The sequence below is a fragment of the Thamnophis sirtalis genome, unplaced genomic scaffold, assembly GCF_051295495.1.
Source record: "Thamnophis sirtalis isolate CommonGarterSnake01/CBP01778 unplaced genomic scaffold, rThaSir2_p1.2 scaffold_2, whole genome shotgun sequence".
NCBI lineage: Eukaryota > Metazoa > Chordata > Lepidosauria > Squamata > Natricidae > Thamnophis > Thamnophis sirtalis.
Window position 1 is genome coordinate 145,566,989 of NW_028261382.1, and position 13,032 is coordinate 145,580,020.

At 40.8% G+C, this 13,032-nt stretch overlaps 1 long non-coding RNA gene across 1 annotated transcript; it reads right to left on the reverse strand.

Annotated features, from left to right (window-relative positions):
* Nucleotides 1-539: 539 nt before the first annotated feature.
* LOC148049220 (uncharacterized) lies at nt 540-3,643 on the reverse strand. The gene is made up of 3 exons (XR_015695652.1): nt 3,164-3,643; nt 2,773-3,016; nt 540-2,658 (listed from the first exon to the last, which is right to left on the reverse strand). It is a non-coding gene; the product is annotated as an uncharacterized LOC148049220 (long non-coding RNA).
* Between the last annotated feature and the right edge of the window lie 9,389 nt (nt 3,644-13,032).

The window sequence follows — 13,032 nt, forward strand, 5'->3', positions numbered from 1 at the left end:
ATGTGTTTTTTATATTTCTTGTAAGCCGCCCGGAGTCCTTTGGGATTGGGCGGCATACAAAAATTCCAAATAAATAAATAATAAATAAATAATAAGGTACATTTGTATAATGCAGTTCAAGGATGAGAAGATGTAACCTGTATGCATCATTTCTCATCTCATCTAGAGCAGTCCTACTTTGCCCTAGAAAAATAAATCAAGAAAGATGCACAGAAGGTATTGTTTTGTCTTCTTTCATTTTCAGTATTCTGCATTCAGATAAATGGAAAAAATAATCAAAATTATAATATGCTATCATCTGAAACAGCCTTGTTGGAGATCAATCAATAAAAATATAAACAACATTAAAACTTTATGTGCCTAATCGTAAATTGATTTTTCCCATCTTCTATTTATAGGTTTTAGCTTTGAGCTTGGTATTTCTTTAACCAAGGACTGCTCACCATGTTGCCAACCTAGAGAGAAATGTGGGGGGAAAAAAAATCAACATTATTTCATTGCAAAAACAACAGATTTCCAGTGGTGTTTGATTCTTAGACTCTTCAGTTCTACAGCCAAATGCAACAGTGACAAATAATAGATTATATGCAGAAACACATTTTTTAAAATATCTATGTATCTATCAAGAATATAACTGCAGCAATTAATAAACAAGTTTTTCCATTTAATTTTTGTTTGGCAAACATTTCTTTCATGTATTCAGGCCAACATTCACACTACTAGTTAGAGAAATATTTTAACACAGCGTGTTCAAATACAAAACACACCTAAACTTGTACTTTTGTATTTTTATTACTTTAGACACAACGAAACTTGAGTCTCTCGGACTAGCTTCCTGTTTTCCGAAAGAAAGGGAAGCATTCAATTTTATTGCAAAGCAGGGTATCCACGGGTATGTCTTTGACCATTTCTGTCTTCCTCTGTACTGCTCTCAAATTCAGAATGTCTCTCTCTTTCTCCAGTCCCCATGCTCTTCCAGATTATCTTCAGAAGATTAGATTCAGAAAGTTTAGAAAACACTTGAAAAAATTAGGATTAGCTCAAAATATTGATTGATATTGCCAGCTCAGCAATATCATGTACTTATATATTTATGTACTATACAACCTATGACAATATATCTTGGTGTCTGTAGAATCCCTATAAATCTTGTTTATGGAGGATTAAGACAGGAGAAAATAGAGTTCTGGGCCACACTTGTAAAAAAAATATTGTTAGATGTAGTTTTACTGGTTCTAGTATCCTTTTGGGGAGTGGCAGTAAGAACAAATTGTATGTGTTACTAATATCTTGGCTAGAGCATGTTTGTATACAAATTTTGTTCCACAAATTTTAAAATTACATTAAAATACTGAATTGATGAGATTTAGTTTTCCCATTCAGTTGTCAACTGAACTCAACTTTATGGAACTGATCACAAGTAATGTCCTTTAACATGACACCCACAAAACTCTCTCTTTCAGACAGATGCACGTTAGTTCCTTTGGGTTCCCTAGAAATTAAAATGAATGTTTTACAGTTGCTCATTAGATAACAATGTTGTTGTTTTTAGCTAGTGGTAGGAAAGTTGTTTCTTTGGCATCATCATTGAAAGGAGCTGATTTGGCTCACAGGTAGGAATGTTTCTGAACAAATCACTACTTTTTCCCCCTAGGAAGGGATCCTTTTTCGCCAATGATATACTTCATGGTGCATTGATTCATATTAAACAAGTGGTATTTGTAACAAAATGTTGCAGAAAGGAGGGTTCGAATTCCATAATATTTGTCCTTTTTCAGTTTATTCCATTCCTCCCAACAGTAAGCATACCAAATTCAATGGGTGTGTTTTATCTTCATAATCTATTTATGTCCCATCTCACTTCATCCCTTGTTTATGCTACTGGTTGAAAGGCAGGGAAGGGAAATATTTATGGAATTGAGATTTCTGGAGACGAATCTTGGGACAGGAATTATATAGATTGTTTCTCTGTATGGTTTTGGAAAGCCTGAATGCCTCAATGATCCAGGTTTAAGGAGCTCACCCATGTGACCTCCTGTAAAGGAGCATCATCTATATATTGTACATACATTAAAATGATTAAATATGAAGATAAAAATTAAAACTAAACAATGTTAACTTGTCTTTGCTTATTGTTGTGAATTGCTTGCAATGGCTGCCTTTTGCTCTACCATCCAGTCAGAGCTGAAGAAGCTTCTTGGATTAAGTGAAACATCTTCAAAGAAAAACCAGAAAGTCCAGTTGCCTCTTGAAAAAGCACCTTTGGGACAATCATGACCTGGATGACTGAGAATTTCCATAGATATCTAATGTAGAGTTTTTGCAGTCACATGACAACATATGTTCCAAATGCACAAACACCTTATATTATTTCACAAACCACTTAATGAGTGATTTTTCTATCCAATTAACACCATAATCATATTAAGGTGAAGCTGCCGCCACTTGACTCCAGAGAGCACAGGGTGTGTTAAAAGCTATGCAAGTCTCAAAGAAATCTTTATTTTTCCCTTGTTACCTAGCCAAAATATTGTGACTGTCCTTTTCTTAGACACTGAGTCATGGAGCTTGCTTCCTCTAAGCTTTGTCACAAGAAGTTGAAAATGAACAGCACCCCTTTGGATCTTACTAATGATGATGCTCAGCTTAGAGATGTTTCTGCAGGATGAAATGAGGCACAATCAAAGGCTGAACATTCAGATACCAAACATGTCCAACATAAGAGACAACTCATGATTAGAAGAAAAAGCAATAATGTTGAGCAGGCCTAACCTGTTCTTCTAGTCTTTGCTAAAGGTGCAATATATTCCTTTTTTGGTTGGGTTTCTTGCTAATCTGACATTCCTCTTCCTCTTCTTCTTAGGGATGACGTGACACCATATTCATGAACTAGAACAAGCTCAAGCACAGCTTCAAAACCTGCATATCTTTTTCTCTCACTGAATTACACTTCCAAAGAACTCTGGCTTGTTTTATAATAGTGATGCTTTTAAGAAGCCTGTGAGTTAACTGCTACCTGTAAGAGAAAGAGAATACAAATACTATGCTTATATAGTATATTATCCTACTGTTTAATAAGTCCTAATTTTAATCTAGAGCTCTTTATTTTTAGCCTACCTGTATTTATACAAATAACTCAAAGCAATGAATATATCCAACATACCTTCCTCCTGTTTTTCCACAACAACAATTGTATGAGGTGGTTTGGGGTGAGAGGGAATTACTAGTCGAAAGTCACCCAGGTAGCTTTCATAGCCAAGGCAGGACTTGAATCATTGTCTCTCATGAAACCTTAACTGCTAGACAAAACTGGCTGCCCTGGCATAAAGGAAAATTAAAGAGTTATATTTGTTTTCTTGATTCCTGCCAAGCTGCATCACATCATATCACATCATAACCATGTGCCTAGGCTGCGTTATATGCTATTTTTGATATCTGTTCTCTTCTCAAGAGTAGCTCTGCAGAGACATTAGGAAGAAAGAAGTGGGAGAAAATACTAGCAATGTACAGACCAACTTCTGAATTCAAAATTGAATGAAGTTGATTCTGAAAGGTTTGTGAAATTCAACTGAAAAAGAAGAAACGAATACATATTGAAATTCAAAATTGTCTAGTCTCCATCTGTTGGTTTGGATTGTACTTTATAATAGGCCTACAAATTTAATCAAATTAGTGGAATGAAAACAGGAGCTTTAGCCATTTGATAGTTACTAATGATGATAATTAGTATGAAAGTCCAGATTTACATACTGTGTTTTCAATTTTCTCCACTGAGTCAAACAGAATAACTTCCAAATCAATTCAGGATGAATTGTATAGTTTAAAAATATTAAATCATGATCCAAACAAAATCTTATTGCTAATGCACGCTGTTGAGCTAAAATAATCACTATATTAAAGAATATTGTTGTGGTTTTGAGGTCTTAACTTTCCACATACTCTCCCTCATTACAAAGTATAAAACCTGGAATAATGGATTCAAGTTACAGGAAGTCAGATTTTACTCAAATGTTAGAACAACCTTTCAATAATAAAAGCAGTTCAATCATGGAACTAAATACCCATAGTAGTTATGGGTTTCATTCAGTGGTGGGTTTCAAAAAATTTTGGAACCTACTCTGTGGGTGTGGCCTCCTTTGTGGGAGTGGCTTGCCACCCATGTGACTGGGTGGGAGTGGCCTGCCCCCATGTGACTGGGTGGGAGTGGCCAAGACGATGTCACTGAATTCTTTGCCCCAATGGATGAACTACAATAACATTAAAATAAGTACAAAAACAATAAAAGAGCTACTTACAGCAGGAAGACGACTGTTCTTGCCAGTCTTCAGTATCACTGACTCCAATGAATGGGCTGCACAAAGAAGAGACACAGAAATGAACTCTTTCATTGCCATCATTGGGATGAAACCAGCACACAAAACAATAAAGACAGCTACTTACAGAGGGAAGATTACTGCTTTGCTGATCTTCTGCACCACCACCTCACCACCTTGCTCCAATAACCTGCACTAAGGAGAGACACAGAAAACAAGACTTTAATTGCATGCACTGCATTAGGATGAAACAAGCACAAAAAATAATAGAAAATTATTTCTATGAAGTAGAAGACAGCTACTTACAGAGGAAGGATCACTGGTTTGCCGGTCTTCTGCACACCACTTAGGTCGTTCCAAGTAGCTATTCAGAAGTTAATGGTTAGAAGCAATGGTAAAGCAAGATATGGAATTAAAACCAGAAATATTTTGTTGGCTATTTGAAAGGGAGTACAATATATATTTAATTTTACACATGTTAGCAGCTGCTGGAATTGTGTTTGTACAACAGTGGAAAAACAGAGATATGAAAATGAATAAATATTACAATGTGCAGGAATAAATAAATTGAAATTAAAATCAAGAAGGCTTTGAATACTTTTTCACGTGGGATTTGTTTTAGCAATTGCTAACTAACGGAAACAGAAATTAGAAATCCAAAAGTATGAAAGAAAACACCAATAATGTAAGGAAAGGTCCCTAAAATGTAGAAGGAAATATTACTAGATCATTATTAATGTGTAGATAACTGCGGGACATTACACACCCACACCCACACCCACACAAACTATGACAGTGCCAGGGAAACACCAAAAAATAAGAATCCCCCCAAAAAGACTGCAAATGAAACCAGTTTTTCCCTAACCCTAAGGACAGGAAAGACAAAACCATTGGAATAAAAACCATCAAGGCATTGTGGGAAATTATAAAGGACAGTGCCAGAAAGCTCACAGAACCAGCAACCACGTCACAATTACTTAAAGAACGAGGGTGAAACGAAATCTGGCAAATCTTTTTTTAAATAGTCACAATTATAATTTGAAGTAAACCATTTTAAAATATTCTATACTCAATACTTTTAAGTAAAACTATTTTTAAAAATTCTATGCACATAAATAAAATATTATTTTAAAATACATTAAAAAAACAAAAAAAAAACCTGGGTCACTTACCAGCAGGCCTTCCCTTGCGAAAACTAGGCTGCTGCTACCTCCAGCCCGCAGCTTTCACTAGGGAAAGCCTGAAGGCCTTCCCTTGCCAAAACTAGGCCGCCGCCATTGCTACCGCCAGCCCGCGGCTTTCACTAGGGAAGGCCTGAAGACCTTCCCTCGCAAAAGCTAGGCCGCCGCCCACCCGCCTTCGGCTGCATGGCGTACGCCAGCACGCGGCTTTCGCTAGGCTGCCGCCGCCACCCACCCGCTTTCGGCCACACGGCGTACACCAGCTTGTGGCTTTCCTGAGCTGGCATAAGCTAGATTTCCTCCCGAGTCCCACCGCCCCCCTCGCGCTTAGTTGTTTACCTGAGGGAAGCAGCAAGCTCCTGGAAGGCGAAGCAAAGGGAGGACCAATCAGCTCGGGAATGAGAGAGAGGAATGTTGGCTGTTGGCACCTTGCTTTTAAACAGGTCGCCTCCATCCCGCTCACTGATTGGCTGGACTCCAGTCTCCAGCCAATCAGTGAGTGTCGGGCTGGGCTAGCCTAGTTTAGTGTGGACGGGCGGGGGAGCGAGCGAGCTGCGATGGGACAGCAAGAACGATCAAGCGACACGGCTGGTGCTGACATTCCCGGAAGTTACTTACTTCCGGGTCCACCGACTAACCGGTTCGCACGGACCGGTGCAGACTGGTAGAAACCCACCACTGGTTTCATTCCATGTATGTATGGAAGTGGGGGCTAGAGAGAACATTTGTGGGATGTTTTAATTTGGATTTGCATTCCTAGCTTAAGCAGAAGGTTGGATTCAATAAACTGCCTCCTTCCAATACTGCAATTCTAAGAGTTTCTTCAAAATGACCAAATACCCTGTATCAAATTAGTGTTCATTTTATTTAACAAGACTAGGATGCTCGCGTTTGCTAGTGTTTCTCCTCCAGAGGGGGAGAAACACTAGCATTTTCTAATGTTAAGCAAATGCCAGTGTTAGCAAATGCTAAGGTTTGCTAGTGTGTTTGGAGACATCATAGAAAGAGCAGTATATGAGAAGATAACTGAGAATTTCTACTGCCCTCGATCCACAAGGGCAAAATATCTGCCAAAAAAAATAATCCCATGAAATCTTCTTTCCAGCAGAGCTGATGAAAGCACATCAAAGTGGACTCTGTAAGAGGCCCATCTATATTTATTTAGGGTCAAATTGTATAGCTATCCCACACTAGAGGGCTTGCAACTTTCTAGCATTTGGTAGTAGAATTCAGGGGCATTGGAGCAGAGGTGGGTTGCTCCTGGTTCAGCCTGGTTCGGCTGAACCAGTAGTGGTATTTTGGCCTGGGTCGCAGAACCGGCAGCGACCCAGGCTGGCCACGCCCCAAACCGGTTCCCTGGTCGCCGCTGCCATTGCCTGCATGTTGTTTAGTAGTGTGCATGCCTGCACAGTTCACTGTAAATTGTTCTGTGCATGCACAAAGAACAAATTACATTGAACTGCACATGCTGGTGAGTGCTTGCCTGACATGTGTGTGAAGCAAACCAGTAGTAAAACTGGGAGCAACCCATCTCTGCATTGGAGATATCATTTTGGCAATCAATGTCTCTGATTTTCTCCATTTACCTTCTCCAGGGTTAAATTTGCCTTCTCTAGAGTTAATTGGCCTAATTATTCAGGGGAGAGGCCAAGACTGCAATTTCTACTATACAGATGCAGTGTTAATGAGACTGATAATTGTTTGACAGTAGCAAAGGCATCCGGCCTTCAGAGTCAAACATGATTCCAAATCCTCAAATTAGAATCCTAATCCAGGCCCGAGCCCTTATACTCAGCACAGTAGCTTCAAATTTCAAGAGTACATTGGAGGTGCATTTTGGGTTACAAAATTGTATGAGAATTTGATTAGATGGTTTCACAAACTACAGATTTGTGTATGGTCCAACTTGTATTCCATATAATAGTTGGGCAACTGTTTTTAGCCATTAATAATTTAACTGCTGCTGGGATGTAATTTGTTCCCTGTTGCCTATGAAATTTAATTATTGCTTGTGTGCTATTTTGGACCATAGAAGTGGCATAATTTATTTGGACTGTTAATTTCCTGAAGGCCTGAAATACTATGATCATGTTTGTTTTTTTAAAAAAAGTTTAATCTGTTCCCGTTTATTGGAATCAATCATCCACTTGTGCTTTTGTCTTCTGTTAGAAAAACTACAACTTTAGGTTCTTCATAATAGATTATAAATTGTTTCTCATTACAATAGAATGCTAGGTTTCTCAGTGCCTGCTTCATGCCTTCAGATGATGAGAAGAGAAGAACTGCATCATCTAAATAGAGTAAGATTGGCAGATATCTATCAATTAAATGGATACCAACTCTCTGGAGAGTTTTAATCAGATAGCAATAGCGTTTAGGCTTATATACCACTTCACAGTGCTTTACAGTCCTCTCTAAGCAGTTTACAGAGTCAGCATATTGCCTCCAACAATCTGGGTCCTCATTTTACTGTCCTTGGAAAGATGGAAGGCTGAGTCAACCTTGAACTGGTGAGGCTCGAACTGGTAAACTGCTGGCAGTCAGCAGTCAGCAGAAGTAGCCTGTATTACTACATTCTAACCACTGTAGCACCGCAGTTCTTAACCACTTAAACTGGTTAATGATATTTTTTACTTCTTTGCATGTGCCTGGGAGCCACCATGGTAGTGAGGATAATGCTACATCCATCACATGTGTTAGTATGGGGATCACAGTAAAAGGCTTGGAAGTGGTGTACCCAGGTACCTGAGGGGACACTACAATGGAGTTGTGCAATATTGATTTCTCTTCAAATCATATATTTTACTATTTCAGTGTCTTTCCAGTTCATGGAAGAGGCCTGAAAGGGGTTTCTCTCCTCCAATACATAGAATCAATGTCTACACAAATGATGTTGGCAGGACAATTTGGACTTCTCAGACCATTGCCTGTGTCCTCTGCATGAGGGATTGCATGAACAAGGACCGGTAAAAAACATTTGATAAAACCCCAGAAGCAAGGAACACCAATAAAGGCAGGTTTCATAGTTACAATCTCTGCCGCATTCCCCTAATCATGTGATCAAAATTCAAATGCTTGGCAACTGGTTCATATTTATGACGGATGCAGGGTCCCAAGGTCACGTGATCCCCTTTTGCAACCTTTTGACAAGCAAAGTCAATGGGGAAGTCAGATTCACTTAATGACCATGGCAAGAAAGGTTGTAAAATGGGGCAAAACTCACTACTTAACAAATGTCTCACTTAAGAACAGAAATGTTGGACTCAATTGTGGTTGCAAGCCGAGGACTGCCTGTAGACATTAAAATGTAAATTGAATGCAAGTCTCACACAAAGCATAAACTTGCATATTATTTTAATCACAGGCTACCAAATATACAAAAGCACACACATACACACACACACACACACAGACTAAGACAGGGATTAAGGAAATAACTATTAAAGCAATCTGGTGAGAGAGGAATAGAAGATAAGGGGCTCGGTGGTCATATTGCAGAATGCAAGGATGTTTCTGAAATGAGGTTTCTTAAACCTTTCCAAGAAAAATAAAAAAGAACACTGACTCATAAAGTGCATGGCCTTTGAGCTCTTGTACAGATCTGACTGAAATAGAACAATTGGAAGATTGTTTTGAATTCAAAAGAAACAAAAGCAACGGAAAGAGAGCAGCAATAAAAACATTGATTCCAGCTTTGAAAGGCATATATATGTTACTGACAGTGTATGAAAAGCTGGCATGGTATAGAATGCCTAGGAAATCTATATAATTTGAGATATTTGTAGGCAAAGTATGAAATGTCTGATATTTTATATATGTATATAGAGTTACAACCTCTGGTATGCCCAAATATGGGAGGAAGTCCACTGCTTCCATTCTCTGTCCATCGGCTCTGTCCATCGGAACGTCACAAGAGACCATCCAGACAGAAACCCAATATTTTTACTAACAAAAGCACAAATACAACACACACACACATGTTGTATTTGTGCTGATAAATAAATAAAGGGAGACTAGTATAGATCTATTTCAAGCTATTTAGCTCTCATCAGCTAGCCATACCCTTACTGGGATTCGAACTTGTGTTGTATTGCATCTTAGGCAGATGACTTAACCATTAAGCCACAGGTCTTCCTCCTTATCAGCTGAAGCCAGGGAAGTAGGTGTGTGTGTGTGTGTGTGTGTGTATGTGTGTGTGTGTGTGTATGTATGTATATATGTGTATATATATATAGTGTCACAACCCTACAGATTTACTAGACTTTCTATAAAATTCCTAATTTTACACATTGATGTAACACAATCATTGATGTACACAAACTTGACAATACTGTGAAAGCTTTGGGTCAAAGGGGGGGAAAACAACAACAGGGCATACATAAAAATTGGAAAGATGGCCACATCACAGAGAAACAGTACAATTATCTTGAAACTGTAGAGTTAGGTATTAGGTAAAAGCTGAGAATGAGCTGAAATTAGTAAATGATAGCAATAATAATTAATTAGTCACCCCATGTTCCATTGGATCATCATTTCGGAGATATTTCCTTACTTAAACAAAGGAATACAATGAAGAACAAGTGAAAAAGCAATGGGAACAGGAGCTATATATATAAAGTTTTGGAAATTTAATGGAATGATTATGTCAGCTTCTGCTTTGCTATCGCTTCAGCTGCCATGAAACGGGGAGGGAGGGCATGGTATTTGGGAGGGGTTACTCATTGTGCTGGTGGAAGGTTCTGGAGTTCACCGATTGATCAGACTGCGCATGCATGGGTGTTTCCCGCCAGGTCTAACGGCACTGACATTCCATCTTCATGATGCCTTTTGAAGTTATCTTGCACCTGACATTTGGAAGACTTATGATTGGGCTGGGACTGTGATGCCAAGGGGTGGGGAATGGGCTATTCTATATATCAACTGCTTTCGCGCCTAATTAATCAGACTTCGCTATGCATTGCCTTTAACCATTATTAATTAGTAAAAGTACATTTGATTTCTACACATGGAGTCTCATGGTCTTTCTTTCCTAATTAACTAATGGAGAGGAGCTGACAGTTAGCGAAGTTTCAACAACACCTTTCCAGGAGACTACAATCTACCGTGGAAGGTGCAAGGTTACAAGGAGACAGAACAGAGGAGAAAAAAAAATGTCTTCGCCAGCCAGCGATGGAGAAAAGGACAAAGAACCCACTGATATCTTGTTTCCTGAAGAATTGGCTCAGCTGGAGATATCGAGCCCTGCTAGCCCCCCCCCCCCCCGTTGGTATTTGTCGGTGGGACAAAGAGAGGAGGGGGCAAACTGGGATGCGGCCGTTACCAGAAGAAGACACCAGGAAAGGCCGTTTGAGGCGGGAGCCGAACGAAGACCCCAGGAGAGAGATCTACCTGATTACTTGGAACAGAGGTACTCTGGGCAAAGATTTGGGGAGGGTGAAGAGGCCGAGAGGGGATGGGAGCAAGAAAACCCACGAGCAGCTTCACCACCCCTGCCAGGGGTGCTGCCAGACCAGGGGCCCCACCCCCAGAAAATGCAGAATGGCTAAAGTCCCCCCGTTACCTGTAAAATATGATGGAAACCCTAAGAAGCTGGGGTCTTTCATCATGCAAGTTTATAATTACATGGAAATCTATGGGCCCGATTTTGAATCAGATACCATGAGAATACGCATGGTTTTGCTTGCATTAGACGGAGAGGCCTCTGACTGGGGAACAGGCTTACACCAATCAAATTCCCCCCTCCTGAGGAATTTCAATGCGTTTATGGTAGCTTCAAGAGACGGTTTGATGACCCCCTGACTGAGAAATGGGGCAAACTGAAATTTATGACCCTCGCGCAGGAGGACAGGCCAGTGTTCCAGTACATTCAGGAGTTTCAACACCTATGCCTTTACATGAGAGGATGGGGTGAAGAAGCCCTTTTGGACAAATTTGCTTTGGGCTTGGATGAAGATATTTATCAACAATGTGTTAATCGCCACCTTCCCAAGCGCTTAACTGTTTGGTTTGAAAACGCGGCAGACATTGAACTGGATGTAATGAGACTCAAATGTGCTAAGGAGGAGAGGCAGAAGAAAAAGGAGAAAGCTGCGAAATCTTCCCCCCCAAGCCGCAAAACCCCTTTCGGAGGCAGAGGCGAAGGGAGGGGAGGCCCCTCTGGAAAATCCAGACCGTTTGCTTGCTTTCGTTGTGGGAAAATCGGCCATCGCGCTCCTGAATGCCGCGCCCAGCTGCCCACGACCTCCCTAACCCCTTCCAAATGGGAGGGGAAATCCACCAAGCCCTCAGATAAGAAAAAGAAAGAAGCTGCGTTCGCCGTTGATTCCACCCCCCCCCCAATTCGGCCAGGCTTTGGAGGGAGAAGCGGATGTCTCCACCAGCTCCTCTGATGATTCCGATGATGACGCCTCGCCTCACTGGGTGAGTTCAAACAAAGGCCCAATGCTAATCCCCGTAGAATTGCGAGTTCTGCCCGATGGGGGGTCTGAAAGCCTTCCCGCCCTCCTTGACTCAGGCTGTTCCCGCTCAATGATCAATCCTGCTATGGTGGAAAAACTGGGCCTCAAGTTGAAAACTTTAAAAACCCCTATTGTCTTTTGCCAGATAGATGGTTCCATCGCAGGGGGGGACCCGCCCATTTCTTTACTGAGCCCTTAGAGATGAAAATGGGATCCCACATGGAACTCATCTCTTTTATTGTGGCTCCTGGGATGGACAGACCACTCATTTTGGGCCTCCCTTGGCTTCGAAAATGGAACCCTCGCATAAATTGGAGGGAGGGTTGGTTACGGATTCGCACGGCCGCACCTCCGGAAGGGGAGGGAGTTTCTTCAGACCCTGTTGGCTGCAGTTCTGATTTGGCCGCTAGAGGGCAGGAGCGGATTGAAGGTGAGGAAAAAATTCCGAAAGTCTATTGGGACCTGAGGGGAGTTTTTAGTGAGAAATCTTCTGACAAACTTCCGCCCCACAGGCCTACTGATTGTTCAATCGACATTTTACCCGGGGTGAAGTTGCCAAAACCCCAGATTTATTCCATGTCACCTAGGGAAATGGAAGAGATGAGAAAATTCATTGATAAAAATTTGGAGCGGGGTTTCATTGAACCTGCCCGCCCTAAAGTCGCTGCTCCGGTGCTGTTCCGTGAGAAGAAAGATGGTTCTCTGAGATTATGTGTGAATTTTAAAAACCTTAACGCCATCTCGGCCCAAAATTTATACCCATTGCCCTTGATGAAGGACATGTTGGCCCAATTGGGGAAGGGCCGCATTTTCACTAAACTGGACCTCAGGGAAGCATACTATAGGGTGCGTATTAAGGAAGGAGACGAATGGAAAACTGCTTTCAACTGTCCTCTTGGTTGCTTCCAGTTCCGGGTTATGCCTTTTGGCCTACAGGGGGCGCCTGCAGTTTTCATGCAATTAATTAATGAGATCTTGCATGACCACCTTTACAAAGGCGTTATCGTATATTTGGATGATATCCTTATCTATTCTCACACTTATGACCAACATGTCGCTCTAGTGCGCACTGTTTTGAAA